Source organism: Larus michahellis, chromosome 2, assembly GCF_964199755.1.
Source record: "Larus michahellis chromosome 2, bLarMic1.1, whole genome shotgun sequence".
Taxonomy (NCBI): domain Eukaryota; kingdom Metazoa; phylum Chordata; class Aves; order Charadriiformes; family Laridae; genus Larus; species Larus michahellis.
In genome coordinates this window covers 150,029,452-150,047,909 of record NC_133897.1, presented here as the reverse complement: position 1 = coordinate 150,047,909, position 18,458 = coordinate 150,029,452, and positions in this window count along the sequence as shown.

The window sequence follows — 18,458 nt, the reverse complement described above, 5'->3', positions numbered from 1 at the left end:
CCTGTTTTCCCCACAAAAAAACGTATTAGTTATTAAATATATGTCCTAATTTCCCCGGTGGGGAAATTTGTTAAATTTTAGGTCACTCTCATGATTAGCCAAACCAATGTTTACAATGCTTTTTTTTCTTTCACGTTTTCACATTTCACACATACTTATCTTGTTTCCTTAATTTTGGTTAAGGATTTGTTAAATTTCCTGAATGTCTTTTTCCTTTAAACTTCTCTTTTGTGGGAGTGCACCAAATAGCGCTTTGAATTTACTGAAGTTTCTTGTTCCTCGGGACCCTTTGTCTGGAGGCAGAAATTATCTGCTGCACCAGCTCTATACTGTGTTCATTATGATTTTTTTTTGGGTACAGATTGAGCTCGGTGAGCAGCCTGGTGACTGGGTTCCCCACTCCAGCCCACCTCATTCATTCCTCACTCGGCCTTTCTTGCACACAGGCAGCAATGGTCCAGGATGGAGATTTTGTGGCACTCTTGCTCTTTGAACCAAAGCATATTACTAAGGAAAATACTACAGGCTTATGTAGGGTATCAAACAACAATGCACAGCTATTGAGATGGGAAATATCTTCACTTAAACTTCACAGGATATTGAAACCAGTCTTAGCAAAGAGGCGAGTTAGAGGCAAAAATCAATATTGGACAGTGCTGAAATGTCTCTGTTCAGCTGCTGTTTTAAGTGGCTCATACAGACCTTTCAAATCGTGTTGCCAACAAATGGAGGAAATACAGCTTTTAAAAAGTCAAGGAATTATTAATAGTGTGTTTGACCTCCAGCTCTGCACAGTCTACAAAAAGAGCATCATTTGTCATATGCTGCTGCCTTATGCCTGATTCTGCAGCCCCTGTTGGGAAGCAGTTGCATATAGGAGAAGTGCATTGCAGAGATTGAGGGTCAAAGCTTTAGATCCGTGATGGACTGTGTGAAGGGAGGAAAGAGGGAACAGCTCACGGTCAACCCCTGAACAAAAATGGAAGGGTACAGGAACCGTCCACCTCATACATCATTCACACGCTAATGGTATTTCTTGTCCTGGTGTGAGAGAAGAACATTGACTGTGCTGAGGTTACACTTTCAGCTCTCTAGCAGGGATTGAGAAGTACGGAGAGAAGCAAATGTCAGATGTCTTCATGAGAAAATGAATGCTGCAGCCACCATCCTGGCGTCTGAGGACTGATCTGGGGCCCAGCACCTCCCTCCTCAGCAGGCTGGTCTGTCGCACAGCATTTGCAGCAGAAAGAAGCAGCCTGAACCTTTATTAACTTTAACCACTGTCTGAGTAACCTAAAGTGACAATTCATCTCTCTTATTGCTGTTATTAAGTCCGTTTTGGACAATACCTTATCATCTGCAGAATAAAGAAGAGGAGATGTAATGCAGACAGCAAGTTTCTAGGTAAAATTAGTCTGTCTGAGAAGGGGAGAAAAATGCCACATACTGCGCTGAACAAATCTTTGCATTGATTTCTGGAACCAGAGTCCTCCTAGGAGCACCACAAATGCATGTCTTTATTTAGTGCCCAGATTCAAAGAGCTGTCAGTCTTTCTCTATCCAGACAACTCCCATTTATGTTCACGTCTGGGGTGGCTCAGGGTCATACATTATTTCTGCTTGTGCTATTCTTGCCTTACACTTTGATGCCAGCTCCACAGTGCTTCATAAGCCTCAGGTATGCACGCACACACGCATACAGAACCACTTGAACACCACTGCCTTGGTGGCAGCAGCCAGCGTCCAGCTGACACATGGCACCACCACAGCTCCAGGAGTGCATGCATGAGCCTGGATAAAGGAATGTATTTCTGTTCTTACAGAGAGTCTTAAATATCCTGTTAAATATCCCCAGAGGTCTCATTTACACATTTTCATCTGAGAGCCCAAATCTCGTCTATCAATGGACATGTCCGTAGTGTGTGCTCTGCAGCCCAGCAAAGAACTGGTTCCTCCTCTTTGGCTATCCTACATATTATCTGGTTCTGGGTCCAGTGCATAGGAATAAAAAGACAATTATTTCATATGTCCCCTCCAATTCAGATGGGATTAAGCCTACCTTTCAGCTGGGTGGCTGAGGTAAATTCGATAAAATTCGAGGCCAGTAATAAGTTACTGCTCCTGCACAGAGCAAGATGAAAGGAAAGGAGTTGTGACTCAGAGAGATAAACAGCTCCTGGGGATGTTCCGCAGCACAGCGGTAGTAGCTCAAGGCTGTGCCTCAAAATCGCAGTCCTAACCACAGTAAACAGAACAGGTTTTCATGGCTTTTTTTTACAAGGGTGAAGGGTAGAATCCAGTCCATGGAGGACTGACATGGAAATTTCATACAGTATTTAAGGATCCTTCACTGGAAATGCCCCACATCTCATTTAAATGTGTTATGACACACAATAACTTACATAAATAACTGTAGTCATTTATTTACACACAGAATGAGCCAATGCGTTACAAGTAAGGAGGTCTGTATGCAAACACCACAGGATGTGAATCTGTCACAGCTCCGAGGGACCTTGAGCTGAAGCCTCTCTCATGGGATCCCCAAGCTAATTGCTGTATTCATCTAAGATGTTTACTGTCATTTATATAGGACAATGTTTGGATTAGTTGCTGTTTTAATGAATGTACTTTAAGCATACACAGTTGCCTGTGCATCTTACTATTTTATCTTGGTGAACAGAATGGGAAAAAAATAAGAAAAATGTTTTTCATTCTTCTTTTGCCAGAGGAAGCATATGGAGCTAAAAAGAAGAAAATGGGAGGGAGGGTGAAGATCTTGTCAGCAAGCAGGTAGGAATATGGATTTCCTAATGAAAATAGCTATGATCAATAATTATTGGGGAAATAGATTTCACATTTCATACTGAATTGAATTTAGTCAGCTAATTGATGTTGTTGTAATACAGAAAGCTAATCAAGAATGCATCTGTTTACTAAAATCACAGATTAGTCGTTCTTTATATTAGTAAACCGATAAAATCAATAATAAAAATCCTGATTTTGAAGGCAATGTCTTTTTTTCATAAAATATGTCCCCTAATTATGTTCAGTGTGTTCAAAGGTCCCTATCCATTTCTATTTTAATGGAGGGCACAGACAGTTGCCAGGAGTTTCTTACGCTACGCTGTATAAGACCAATTATGTTTCTAGTGTTGGTAATGGCAAAGACTTTGACTTTAATTACTTTGGACAGACCTTAAATTCTCTCTGACATCATTTTGTCATCTTTCAGAATAAAAGTTGATTTTGCAATTAATTTGAGGACACCCTACAGTCTCCAAGTTTCCCTAAGGGCAGAAATCACCCCAAAACCTTAGGCAGTGGCTTCATGAGCAGCTGAACAAATACAGCATTTTTCTGATGTTCCAAAGGGGGATCTTGTTTCTTCTCCATTCTTTCTCTCTCCCCTTCACTCCTCCCCCACCTCTCCCAGCCATGCAGTCCCTCTCTGCGTTGTGCACCAGTTCTCAGTCCCCTTTATAAGCTGATGCCAGGCTTGGCAGAAGACTATTTCATGATTAACAGAACAATTTTTATCTCTCCTTTCCGTATTCCTATGTTCCACTTTCTTCCCACCTTGTGAAGAAACTAAGATGTTCCTTTGAATTTGCTCCTCGAGACACACCTGTGTGGGTTTGGGCAGAAAGACCCTTGCTTGAGCTGTGCAAGCTCTTGAGGTAGCTGGACACAGAGCCAGCTCTGGTCCCAAGCAGCAGAGAGCTGCCATAGCATGGCAAAGTGCCCAAGCAAGATATTGTGCCTCTCAGCATATTAACACAGCTGTGTGGTTTATGGAGCAGAAGCGCCTCGTGCATCGTTCATCTAGGTTTGGGCAAAGGGAGCTTGGGCTGAATGCGGCTGCCTCTGTAGCCCCCTTACCTCCTTAACCCTCGTGGCGATTGTCCTCGCTGCCCTGCCAGCTCTGCCTGTATCCTCACCCCTCTCCTCCTTCAGCATCTCCTCTCGTGTTAATTCTGTATCTCTTGTACTACTCACCACCTCTTTGCTGTCATGAGCTGCATGCAAATGCTGTGCTTATTGTTCAAGATAATGCATTTCTGCTATCTCGATGAAATACGTGTATTCCATTTGGTTTATTAGCTAATTGAACTAATCTCTAGAAAACCTTCAAAATGTCTTCTGCTCTTCTGCAGTGAAGCTGATTTATCTTCTTGGTGCTGGCAGCAGGAAAACGGTCTGTATGCCCTGCAGAAAAGTTTGGTTTTCATGTTTTTATCCAAAGTGTTTCAAAATAGTAATTGAAAAATCAGATTCAGATATTCAGGAATCTTTGGCTGAATGATCTGCAGCAAAAGAAGCATATGGGAATCACAGGCATTGTCTGATCTTATCTCTCAAGCTGACAGATAAGTAATTTGCCAAAGCAGAGATTAGCTCAGAAGTTAAGAAATAATTTTCTTTGCTCAAAAACATGTCTCGATGACTGTTCAATTCCTTTGAGTTGATCACTGGATGACACTCAGTGTGTCACTCTGCTTTCAGACTTTCATAAAAACTTCTGGTAGAGAAGAAGCCATTTCATAGAATCACGGAGGAGCCTGCTGGACACCTCTGGAGCTCATCTGGTCCAACCCCTGCTCAAGCAGGGGCTGTGAGAGCAGATTGCCCATGGCTTGTCCAGTTGAGTTTTGAATATCTCCACAGATGGTGACTCCACAGCCTCTCTGCGCAATGTGTTCCGGTGTTTGACCATCAGCACAGTAAAAAAGGTCTTTCTGATCATTAAACAGAATTTCCTGTATTTCAGTTTGTGCCCGTTGCTTCTTCCCCTGTCAGTGGGCACCACTGGGAAGAGTCCAGCTTCATCTTCTTTATCCCCCCACTCGGGTATTTATACACATGGATAAGATCCCCCTGAGCCTTCTCTTCTCCAGGCTGAGCAGCTGACTGTGATAAAGCCAGAGCATCGTACTTTAAAGCCATCATGCACCGAGGAGCGCAGACCTTCAAGCAATTATAACTTGTAGCACCTTCTGTCTGGGTCCGGAGATCTCTGTCTCTGCACAGCTGAAAAGGGAAACACTGTTCCCAGAGAGATGCCTCCTAAAGGAAAAAGCAAGCAGTACAAGGTGCTCTAGAAGGAGTTTCAATTTTTTGCCTTCCCGCAACAAAACCAAAATATTTTCCTCAGCTTATGTCAGTTTGAAATGAAAATATGTGAAGTGAGAAGCTGAAGCCTTTTGCACAAGCATGTTGAAATTAAATTTTATCATTTTGTGAATTTCCCCCTGTCCTTAATTCATCTAAAACTGGTCAAGAACTGAAGTCTTTGACAATTTTACTTCTCATCACAACACTATTAATCATCCCCATCTCAGTTCTACATCTATCTGGTGCATTTCGATCTCCTCATTTTTGCGTGGGTTTGATTCATGAACACCAGAAATAAAACGCAGACACTGGGCATTTTAACATATTTTTTTCAGCTGAAGAAAGCAACTTCTAAATTAACAGAGTCAGATACCTGAGGTATATATCAGTTCATGCTTCCCCATCAGCAAAGGCATTTCATTATTTTGCCACTTGCTTAGCTCATAAATGATGTCATGCACTTTCTTATTTACTTTTTTCAGTGCAGGAGGTGACTGCATGATAAAATCTCCTCTAAAGTTTTAAGTGTCATGGCTTTTTTTTTTTCTTTTTCCTTTCTTTTTTGCCAGAGGAGATGTTCAGACTCTTTTGGATTAATACCGGTTTTCTTGACCTAAGATAAAAAAGGCAATAAATAATAAAAAACTATATCCTCCAGCTGGATTGTTAGCATGAGTTAAAAATGCAAACAGCTTGTAATTAACTACAGCGTGTGAAGAGGTTTCTTCTCTGGCCCCGAATCAATGGGAGCTTTGCCAATGGCTGTCGCCCACATTCTGCAAAATTCTCCGAAAGGAAGAAGTGCTTCTTCCTTCCATAGCAGTGAAAACAGATATAGCACTAATGAAATTTGAGGTTTCAATTGCAATTGATCTTACTGATATGGAGACACAACTTGTGCTCGCTTAGTGCGACGGCGTCTCCACTGTGGTGTGATTTCTGTGAGCGCCTTCTGTTTCCTGCCCCTCTGGCGAAGCCCCCAGGGATGCGCTGCGCTAAGCAGTCCTCCTAACGCCAGGATGAAGCAAGTGCCACTTCCAGCAGATTTATGTCTCATCGTTAATTGAAGCTTTTCCAAAGACGCAGTTGCTGTTTCTGCTTCTTTGTATTGTCTGGTGTCTAATAAGGTGTGAGCTGTCGCTACACTTTTCCCTCAGCTGGAGCACTTAAAAGGTCCCTGTCTCCTATTCAATTGCTAATGTTCACTGAATGTAACGATATATAAGGCATTTATCCCCCCGTCAAATTAGATTGGGATTGGTTAATGGGATGCAGATTTATGGAAGACAGGCTGACAATAGACATGTACATGTGAACATATATATACATATACATACTTACCCAAGTGCAGGAGCCTCGTTTCGCTGTGTGGAAGTGGCCCACTGAAAAGACGCTATCACTAGGACAAACCAGGCTGGAAATTTGTAATGGTTTTGCGCTTCGGTTATATTCACAGTTTTAATGATTCTGGGTTTCAAAAACATTTTAGTAACAATTTTTGGTTGCTGAATGTGATTGCAAAATATAAGAACTTGATTTTTTATGTGCATGCTTTCATCATTTCCCATTCTGTTGGGATATTTGATTTGTAAGTAAATCTTGTACGGAAGTGAAGCTATGTCTTCCTATAGTAATTACCCATTAAAATTATATCAGTTCATGCATGAAGAAAGTACAGATTAAACAAGGTCTAAAATAAAGGCACTTTGAAGACCAAGTTTCTTACATTAGTCCCTCCTGGGAAAATTATAAGCACATTAATTACCGCCTTTTGCCTCAGTTCTGCACTCTAATGGTATATAGCCATGTAGAAAGACACAGAGAGGATCTCTGTATTATCCTTTACCAAATGTGGAAAGCGGGGCATAGCGCTATCCACAACTCAACAGAAAACGATACACTCATCTTTGACAAGCGAAGGACAAAAGGAGAGTTATCATCTGGCACTTTCAAGCAGCACCGGTAAAGCAAAACCTTATGAACAGTACTGTATCAGGTTAAGCCCTTTGTCATGACAGAGTGAAGACCTTTGCTCTGTATTGTTTAACCACAGGTACACAGAGAAAAGTGCGGGGTGTTCTCACCTCAGTCTATACATATTTACTGGAGAACAGAAATTGATAGTAGAGGGCTCCTGGATTTAGCCGATGGATTTATAACCTGACCAGCACTGGTAGATGAAGCAAGTTGGAGTAATATACCACATGAACACTTTAGCAAGGATTTTGCATCCCTGGAAGTTTTAAAAACCAGATGGATGATTTTCCTAAAATATTAGTAATAATTTCTATAATAATGATTATTATTATAATAGAAGCCCTATGTGCCCTGTAATACAGGAGATCAGAGAGATAATTACAGTCTCTTGTGACTTTAGATGTAATAATTGATTGTAATTGCTCTTCTTTGAAGCCTTAGGATGCTTTACTGGCCTGAATTAGAGTCACTGGGTCATCTCGTGCAGGTCACGTACCATAACCACTTTGCTTCAGTTCTCCACACACATATCATTTCCTTCACCTTATATCCCTGCCTCACAGTGCAAGGCTGCAGAAGGACTCTGAGCATCTCCTGTGCACCAGCCTGAGGAGCTAGCAGGCACAAGGAGTGGGGTAAGCCCTTCCCTCTGCAGGGAGAAGTACGATATGCATGTCCTTGTTTCCTAGAGGAAAGGGGGAGGAGAGGATATTTCCCAAGGAGCTGCCTCTGGATAACAGTGTCCCCAGGTTAACTCAGAGCCAGGACTCTTATGCATCACACTTACTTGGGCCTATGGCTAACGAGGCAAATTAGCCCTACATGAATAAAATATCTGTCAGGCAAAACAGAGGCGCGTACATTCCCCCTGAAACGCTCGCGTGTGCCTGTGCCAAGAAAGGCAATCTGCTGGTACTGAGCACGCACAGAGTGACCTTACAAAAGGCCGATTCTTTTCATGAGCAAGGCAGGAGGGTGCCATGTCCCATAAAACAAATTGCTACTGTTCAAACCCCTGAGAACAGGCAGAAGGAGAGGCTGCTATTGAGTGCTCCGACTATCTTGCACTCTCTCAGGATAAATGGCTGTTATAGAAAAGGCTGCTTCAGTATTTCTGGAATGCAGCAACATAGTACATCAGCTTAGTGGGAACAGGTAAATGAACCTTATTTACTTATACCAGAAAGACTCTGTATTGTTAGATTTTGTTTTTCTTCCAGTGGGTGATCAGATTTTTACAAGGTCAAGTGGCATTTGACTCCGAGCATTCAATCTATTAGGAATGGACAGGAGGGCATTAGCCTAATGTCAGCTCAGTAAAAAATGCTTTCAATACAAACATCATTTTCTGCAGAGAGATGACTTCTGTACTGCCTCTGCTACAGTCTCATATTAGTTATTTCTTAACTTCTTGGAAAATGCAGAGCTTGAACTGACAGATGTCTCTCATTTTATTAAGCACAGCTATTATATAACATTACTTACTTATTGCTTCTTAGTTCACTTCAGTGATTAGAATTTTCTGCACCTCTTGAAGCAATGCAATAGAAATGAGAGCCAAAGGCAGCAGAGAACCTTTTCCAACTTCCTTCATTCTTCTGCACAAGCATTTGCTTGCAAATGCCAAATACAAACCGGGTGTTTTCTCCCTGTGCCTAGTGTGAGATGCAGAAAGGGTGAACAGAAGGTCCTTGGATTCATCTCTTCCTTGATAAACAGATGATCCAGTTTCAAACCTCGAGTTCAAACCTATGCTGGGTTCTTCCAAGCAACCACAGAGTGGAAGAGGCTTGTGCTGAGCCTCTCACAGCTTTTTCTATCAGAGTTGTCCTACTATAGCCCCTTTCTCCCATGCTGCGAGTGTATCTTCACCAAATCTAGACCTAAGCTGACACCCACAGCACTGCCTACCTTACCTGCTTCCAAGTAACACTGGTTTCTCTGCACAGGATCACGAACAGACATCAAAAGTGGCCTCTGAGGTGCCATTCTCTGAGCAGTAGGATGGTTCCTACCCTTATGCATGTGTACATCTGATGAATTTCCTTGGAGAAATGAAAAGCTGAAAGGTACTCCTTAGCGTAGCCTGAGAGACAAATTAGGAGTTAGGGATGGAAATTAGTGTAAAGGAATTCTCAGTAGACTGCTGAAGAGTCATGAGATGCAAATGTCTTTTAGATGAGGAACAGTCCCGCAAGGCAATTACCAGGAGCCTCAGCACTTAAGCCGCATGATATTAGATAAGAGACTTAAGGGAACTATTTTTCACTGGCAGGAGGGAGAAACATAATCAAATTCATATTTTTCACTCAAGTGGATCTAATGCTATACATCATCTGTGTGTTCAGGGAGCTAGTTTCACTTGTTTAGGATACCAAACTGGCCAACTACATGATAAAGCCCTTATAAACCCTGTTACACTGTGAGATGCAAGTAGACAGAGAGCCACAGGGAGCCCTAAGATAAACATTGCCAAAAGGAAAATAGAACGCATACACCCTTACTAAAAGAAAATGTCTGTGTGATGGAAGGAGGTGATGATGGTGAGTATGGAGTTAGGTGTTAAAGCATCTCCTGCTAAATTGTTTATTCTATGTCTAACTCACACTGGGTTGTTAGGTTTTTTTTAATGTCCCAATTAATTATAATCCAGTCCCGGCACTATCACTCTAACAGTACTGACTAAGGAAACGTGCCAATAAAGTGTTAATAGATATGAAAAAATAAATCTCACTGCTAGATTCATTACTCTTGCCTTTGTATAAGGTAAGGAAGAAGTCAGGTACATAATGAACTGTAGTCTTGCACTTTGAGCATTGACAATGAAGCAAAATAGTGTTTTTGAAGTGCTACAAAGGGAAATCAGCTAAAAGGTATTCAGAAAGCAGTGATCCTGGCAATAAGAGGGGGAGAAAAAAAAAAAAGAAGAAAGGAAGAAAAATGTATAAAGTAACTTGTAAAAGAGAATACTTCATGTTAACAGTGTAATTTTCCTAACCTTAATTTTTCTTTACATCTTATGTTAATTCACAGAATGCAGTTCATAATTGGTGCAATGCACATATGTGCTCTCACATTTCTGAAGGCTATTCTTTAGCTTCTACAATTCACTTTTTGCTCTAATGATAGAGCAAACATCTTAGATCATCCACTATACCTCCTCAAAAATGTAGGATGAATCTTTTTAATATTTTTGCTGGTGTCACGTAGAGTGCATTTTTAGTGATATTCTCAGTTGCCTCACAAACCTTCTGCTAGAGAGGGTTTCCTGGTCTTTCCTATCATACAAGCTTTATCTTCATCTTACTGTTGTTAGTCTTGTCTCCAGAAGTAATTCAGAATAAATTCTTTCATCATCTACTTCCATCAACACATGCAGGCAGTATCTTCTGTTTGAATTGTACGCAGAGATATCACACAAGAAATTATCATCTTTAGCTTGAGGTTTTATTTTGGATGTATTCCCCTCTGAGACACCTTTCATTTCAGGAATCCAATGACTTTCTTCTGTCCCTCCACCAATGTTACTGTGATAGAAATCAGCTCTATGAAGCCATCCTTTGCCATAATCTGTGATTACTGTGGCCAGTAAGAATTTGCACTGATGAAGAATGTCTTATGCTGAAGTCGGTTCCCAATTTCTTCTGTTCTGAGAAGTCAATGAAGAATATTTCAGAACCGAAGTCATGCCTCTGTTGTTCCCTTCATCTTCCACTTCAATCTGATCTCTTTCCTCCTTACATTTACCTATAATTTATAGATCAGGTAAAGGTATTCCAGAGCAGATGCTTGAGCTATACAGGCTATATGACACAATTATAGAATTACAGAATTATTTGTGTTAGCAAGGACCTCTTGAGGTTATTTTGGCCAAGATCTTCCCGAAAGAAGGGCTGACTTTGAAGTTAGTTTAGGCTGCTCAGGATCATGTCCAGCTGGGTTTTGAAGACAGACATTCCCTAACCTCTCTGGGCATCTGATTCCAGTGTTTGACCACTGGACCACATATGAAGAATTTTTTTCCATATATATAACCAGAATTTCTCATGTTGCAAGTTGTGACAGCTACCTCTGTCCCTTTGTCTGCCCTCTCTCTAACCACCCCAATATGTAGCTGCAGACAGCAATTAGGTCCCCTTCTTTTCCAGAGACCACCCCCCTAGGTCTAGGAGCCAAAGCGTTTACAAGAAGCAGCTGCAAGATGTACAGCTCACGCCTCCTCTTCTGAGCTTGGCAGGAGCTGCTGCATCTCACAGGGGAAAGGAGTGTCAGAAAAGTGATCATAAAGGGCGTCATCTCCCATCTCTACTGAGAGGCTTAACTTCTCATTTGGAACAGAAAAATGCAGTCTGAATAATATATCACTTTTATATAGTTTCTGATGTTGAATAACGAGATCTAGCTGTTTAGTGGTGGAACCCAAAACGTACCAAACCCATTAATATGGCCATTAGCACAGCCATGTAATCCCATTGTCTCAAATCCTAGTAAAACACAGAAGCAGCAACCTTACCTCAATAAAAATGCCTTATCGTGGTGCTTCAGAAGGTCCTGTCCTATAGCACCACCTCTAACCTTTCTGTCCTTGAACATTTAATGCTGATTGAAGCTTATGAGCTCTTTCTTCTCCTTACTGTGAACATTAGTTCTGGACCTTCCCAATTTCCGTGCCACCCCACCTGCTCTTCAAAAACCCCACAAACAACATTTCTCTGCTGCTCTTGTGCTTACTTTGCATTTTTTTCTCATTTTGCTGTGTTTTAAATATCACAAATGAAGCAGGAAACAGTTCAGGCTGAGTGGCGTTGATGTCATAGTAATAACTATCTATCAAACATATCAAACATATATTCCTCCTTAGAGATTTTTGGGTGTAATTTTAATTAACAGTGAGACTTAACATTTTGCTTGATGTTGTATCTTGTAAAATTGATTAAAGTTGAAATGATTCCTTTGTAAAAATTTGAATTGAATGGCAAGTGAAAAAAAAAAAGCAGAAAATACTCACCCCTTCTTGTCTATATTCTGTCCTCGTTTCTATTTGAGTCAGTCAGTAATCTCTTTCTACCTTTCCACCAATAATAAGCATTTATCTAAAAAAGATGCTGCTGCATATTAAGAAGGAAGAAGATAAAAATGCTCAGATGCTGTACTGAGCGGTGTTACACTAAAGACAAAACCCCTCATAAAAGCAGACAGAGACATTAAACACATCACATAATTGCTTTCCAGATGCAGAAATCTTATGTATTCCATAGACATTGCTCCCTCTAATGGGAAGTTAGTGTTAAAGTTACAGGTAGAGCCTGCCTAATATAATCCATAAATATAATCCATAAACATTTATGGATATGCTTCACATCACTTTCTGGAGGATTTTTGGTCGGACTTGGAAAAGAAGTTTCTAGAATTTGCACAGGGAATGAGAGATGAATGCCATAGCAGGGAAAAACAGCTTAGGCAGAGCAGCACTGACTGGGCAATGGTTAAGAGAAGAGAAGAGAAATTATACAAGTGTCATGAACGGGAGAGACAACTACAAACAGCAGTCACAGGTAATGGGAGCGTAGTAAAGAGGACACAGAAGACATGGATGTCCACACAAGTGGTTGCACAGGGGTAAAGCTAAGTTTCAAAGAGAACCAAGAGATAACAGTGAAAGAGAAAAAGAAGTGCAGCATGCTCAGGCGCAGTGTTTTGTAGTCTCAGTGTACAATATCACCATGAGGCATCTACTTCTCTTTATTTTCTGTTTTAAGTTGCAGATCAGTTAGGAGCCTGATGTATTCATGTGAAGTCCTTGGTTTTTCTTGGACTTCAGGAAAGAACATTAACTGAGGGGATTTGGTTTTGCTTATTCCTCTAACTGTGTTTTTGCTGGGAAAGCTCTTAACGCATCATTGGATCTCACCTCTGATTCATCCTTTCCAACCTGACCTCAGAGGAACCAGGGACTGAGACCCAACTCGGGAACTATAACTCTGGCCTGAAACTAACAACAATTACCACAATTACCATCTGCTTCCCGCAAAACTGGAAAAACAGAACCTCAGCTTTCTTCCATATTGCCTTGGCCGCCTTCCCTACAGTGTAGTAGGTCTTCTCCAGGTTTTGTTGCGGGAACTGACAAGACAAGGCTCACAGTTGGGAACATATTGGCTTCCATGCTGATATTCCATGACTTAAGAAAAGGGCTAAGAAATGAAACTAGTATTGTAATTCACAGAGAAAGTGTGTTCCAAAGTCCTCTGAAGTCAGTGGAATCAATCCCACCAACGTCACCAAGTACTGGCTTAAGGCCTTAGTAAATACAGTATTTATAAAGGAATCATTGTACCTAGTGGACGCAAAAAAAAAAAGATGTCTCGGTACTTCAGAAACCACAACTGAGGAAGGAGTAGAGGCAAAGATCGAGGCAATGATTGTTCGAGGTGAAGGTTGAAAAAACATGGATGTTAGACCAGAGTGAGCTATGGAGGGGAATTTGAAAGACATGAAAGCTAGACTGAAGTTGGTCCGCTATCACCTACTGTTAGAAGGCGGCAAGCGTGTTGTCATACTGTGATGTGACTTTTATTCCTTGAAACACTGTTGCCTCTGCAAATTTCTTTATCCTTTGCTGATATTTACTACTTCTTTCCTGACTGCAGCTGCACTATACACGCTGTTAATTTAACACCTCAATTCACATAATCTGCCCAAGTTCTCCCAGTCCTTTCAGTTCCTCACAGGTATAGACACATCTAAGCACACTGGCACCACAGCCCTTTGCTTGTGCGGAGAAACAGCCCATGGAGAGATGAAACGGCAGTAATGTGAGTGCTGGGATGTAACATCCCCCAGATCTGAAGGCTCCTAGACTCAGTTTCGTAAGGATTTCTCTGTGCTTTGTGAAAGTGTCTTAGTACACTCTGACTTCCCATGAGGGGCTAGAAGCTCCCATCAGCTTACGTGAAGCCTAGTCAAGTGGGTTGGAACAGATGTTCAGGATTTGGCCTAATCCAGCATTTGAATTTATTTTCTGCTTAAATTAGCCCACATAAAATGTGTTTGTATGACAACTTGCCAAACTAGCTCACCTCTTGTAAATCAGATCTATGATGTTATGGTCTTGTGACAATGAGAACCACCACATGGCCTTCAGACATCAATGGACACGCTTCAAATGTCCAGATTTTAGGGTCCAAGTTCATAATTGTTGGCAATGTTGATCAGTCATAGAAGAAACACTTCCTCTTTGCCTGCTTCTCTGCCCTTATATGCTTGATGTAAGACAGGCAGTGAAGAATTCATTCATTTGCTGCACAATGTGTCTCTTCACACAGTAAGTCAATAGGAACAGCTCTGTGTTTGTAGGCAGGTAGACATGTTGCATTTCTCCTGAGGCACAAGAGCAGCTACCAGGTGGTCTTTGTATGTCTTCTCTCATTTCTCTCTTGTGCTGCCAAGTCCTTGGTAGAGAGGGTGCTCCAGCACTTGTGGTTACGTGTCTGGTGTTGCAGAAGAGCAGCCCTGCAGAACAGGAGGGGCACTGCTGGATCTGGCAGCACTGCACTAACATTGATCCATGAGGAGTTTGCTCCCTGGGGACTGCACTTGTCTGATTTTTTAATAGATATTGGCACTTTCCATCACCTTCCTTTCATAAGGAAAATATCAGCAGACTGCAACGTACTGTGAGTTTCCAGCAGGGAGCAGCATTTATTCATTTGTGAAGGAGAAGAGCCTCCGGCCTGAAAGGATCAGGCTGAAATACAGACTCAGAAATCCCTTGCTTAAAAAAAAAAATGTTTGCAGATGGGTGGATAGCCAGCAGTGTGAGGGGTGTAGGAGGGAAGGCAGGTTAAACAATTGGCACTGGACCTCTCTTGACCTCTTGGTCTGTGTGATGGCCCTGTGAGCATGGCTTGGTATTTGGGGCTAGAGAGGTTCGGTGTCCAGAGGCAGTGCCCGCAGATGAGCTGGATCAAAACATTCCTGTTTAGGAAAACATTTTAATCAAAAAAATTCACAGTATTCTCCCTGGTTCAGAATTATTACTTCAGACACTGGAAATCCAGATTAAGCTCTCCCTAATGATGTGTGATAATACTACCACGACCCTAATAATATAGCATATTTCGCTCTTAGAAGACTAATAGGGTTCTTCATCCATCTAGGCTACTGTCAGTTTTCAAAGCTTTCAATTTCAAAAATACCTTTCTAAAGAACTGTTTCTTACCATGAAATCTTAAAAATTTCAAGTCTCAACATGTCACATCTTTGAAATCAGTTTTCCATGGGGTCAGAAGCAGTCATGCTGTGACCGTGCAAAGGAGAATATTTCAGTATTTGGAAACTATAGTAAAAAATCCTCTCTTCACTACATAAGCAACTTTCTATTAAAAGCGATTTTACAAAAGCCATATACCTCATCGACAGCATTTGTGGTGCTCTCTCAATGCTTCCTACCTACCCGTGTGCCAGTTGGCCAGCCCCGGCTCTGCACAGCAGCCTCCTGTTGCTGCCCCCCAAGAAGTGGCTGCATCCCAGTGGTGGGGCCTCAGAGCCCGTGAATCCGTCCATGCAGAGTTGGGTAATTACTGCGGTCTACATAGGCAAACCCTCAGGCTATGTCGAGGGGTATTCAGCTTCTCCTTGAAGAGGCTAGATCGCAAGAGCAGTGAAGCTAAACCAGCATGCGCTTGTGTGATCCTCTACAGGATCCAGGGGCTCTCAGTGTGTGCTGAATGGGTAAAGCCTGTGCCACTGATGCCTCAGGCTTTCGATCACCAAGTTAAGAAGATGAAAGCAAGCTCCATCCTACTTCTAACTGAAATGTTATTTTACCTTCTAGTAGCTTGGCCTTCCCTGCAGTCAGAAATGTGCAAAGTCACAAAGTAGATTAAGCTGACTTTTACAGACACACTTTCATCAATTTTTTTTCTCTTCATGTTGGGGCTAAAGGTTTGTTTTAGTAAGATTGTTATGATTATTCAGTTGTCTTAAATATGTATTCCCACATCTTCATTTGCCTAGATTTATTTTTTAAGTATAAACTTACTTTGTATAAACTTAATTTTGCATGTCCTGGATACATAAGGCTTCGTTCTGAGATGATAGCAACATTCCTGTAATATTTTTTTACTCCTCAAATTGCTATATTCTTTTATCAGTAACTCCAGATTAATGTAGCTTTGTTTCCTGGCATCTCTTACATGTTTTTAAATAATTAAAACTGCATATACGTTCTCTGTATGAGAAGACCAGAGCCAGTACCAACAGTGTGTTTTCACTAGTTTGAAAACTGGTAGACTTAGTATTAAATTCCTTTTAAAATTTCAACTTTGCAGAGTAGATCTGTCAGTGCAGAAGAGTCTCCACAAAGCATCAGCCAGCACATCTCAAATGGCAGCAGCTCTGCAACACTGGAATTGAGCAGTGACCAATGTACCCTGGTAAATCTTTCTCTTAATTTGCAATTTCAGGACACATACCTGAATTAACTAATAGGTTTGTAAACAATAAAGTTAGCATGTGGCTTGAAAGTGGGTAGGAGCAAGTGGCACATCCGTGACAAAAGGGGGAATAACTATTCTGGGTGGATGGAGAGTCTGGCCCAGTGCCTTGTCTCCATCAGTCACAGATGGAGATTTTGCAGATTTCTGGGGAAGAGCACAGGAGCAGCACAAGGATCTAGTGTTAGATGCCCACGCACTTTCATAGCCTCCAACATCTTATAGCTTGGGAACTTTCTGAGGAAGATTCACCATCTTCATAGCTTTGGCAACTTTTTTCTTCACTAATGGATCCAGCTTCTCCTTGGACTCATGGGAACCATGTTCCTACAGTTTCCTGTGGTGAGGAGTCCAACAGCTCTCTCACACCCTGAGCAATGAGCTTTCATCTGTCTGAACCCATCACACACTAGCTTCTTTTGATACCCTCAATCATTTCACCAGGAAAGGTGACAAAAAGTATCCACCTGCTCCATTTGACCCTACTTTATAGCTTTCCACCACCTGCCTTGGTGGTCTCCTTGCTGTGCTGAAGACACCGAGCTGTTCCTTCACAGGAGTGACTCCCTGCAGTGACCATCCACTAAAAGAAGGACGGCCAAAGACACTGACTTCTCTTAGGGCTACCAAAGCCATCAGGGTAATGACCACGAAGAGCCACCAAGGATCTGCTCCCTGTGCAAAGCGGAGTCAAGCCAACGACTCTCGAGGAACCCTTCAAGCCCCGCTGCCCAAGCCGCATGAAACCCCACGTTTCTTTGTCTGCAGCATATGCTGCAGTGTGGTGTGGTAATAGCTGAACTCGATTTAAATGAACCACAGCCTAGCCACAGCAGCACGGAGCTCAGCAGAGGGTAATTTACTCTGCCTCTTAGCAGGGATCCTTAAAGAGTCATGACAGGTCCAAGTAATCTGTCAGAGAGCAGCCTGAGGAGCCAGCAGTCTCTGGATGCTAATCCCTTACAAACAATAGACTCATTATATGCAAATTAACAGGAGAAGTGGTGATTGGCCACTACATCTACAGAGACAACTGCTCCATTTAAAAGGAACTTTAACTACCCTGAAATCTGTAAGTTTAAAAAAATTAAGTGACCACAGTCTGCATCCTTGTTTAAAAACAACCTGATTTTCTCAGACAGCCTGCGCACGGATCCCGTGAACGCTGCCGGCACGGCGAGCTGGAAATAGTGCTCAGAGACTGAAATCCACGGGAGAAATAACAATAACAAATTGATGCAGACACTGAATTTCTTAAACAGTCCTGGTTTTAATTAATTTTAATTCGCTACTTCATTGCAGATTGACTTGTTAAATGTCAGAAAATCCATCTGAATCCAGGGAGTGAGCTGTGTGTTTGTGGAGCAGATACACGGGCGGTTTTTATATGCAGGGGAGTCAAGGCTGAACTGTCAGACGCTGCCTGACAAACCGGAGCAGGTTCCCACCTTGGTTTGAAGTTAAACAACAGCCCTGTAGTCAACTGCAAACTGCTTTCTCCAGCTGATACTTGATTGTGGGAAGGTTTTGAGTTTCCCGATGCCAGTGTGCAAAGCTGATCTTAATTAAAATATTCCATTGAAAATGTTTCATAAGATAGAAATACAAGACTGACGCCAGTCTGTCACAATTCACTAGACCACTTGAAATCTGGAATCAGCCCGGCCGGTCAGGAGCTGCTGTTGCTGTACTGAGGCCAAATGGAGTCCCGGACAGAAGGTTTGGCTTCCAGATGGGTATTTTTTTCTGATTTTGTTTGGCTTTTGTTTTGTTTTGTTTTGTTTTTAAAGCGCACCATGTCAAATATGTTTATGGTGCGTTTAGGTAGGTAAGAAGCCTGTGGGGTCTTTATGACCCTGTTTTGCTTATTGG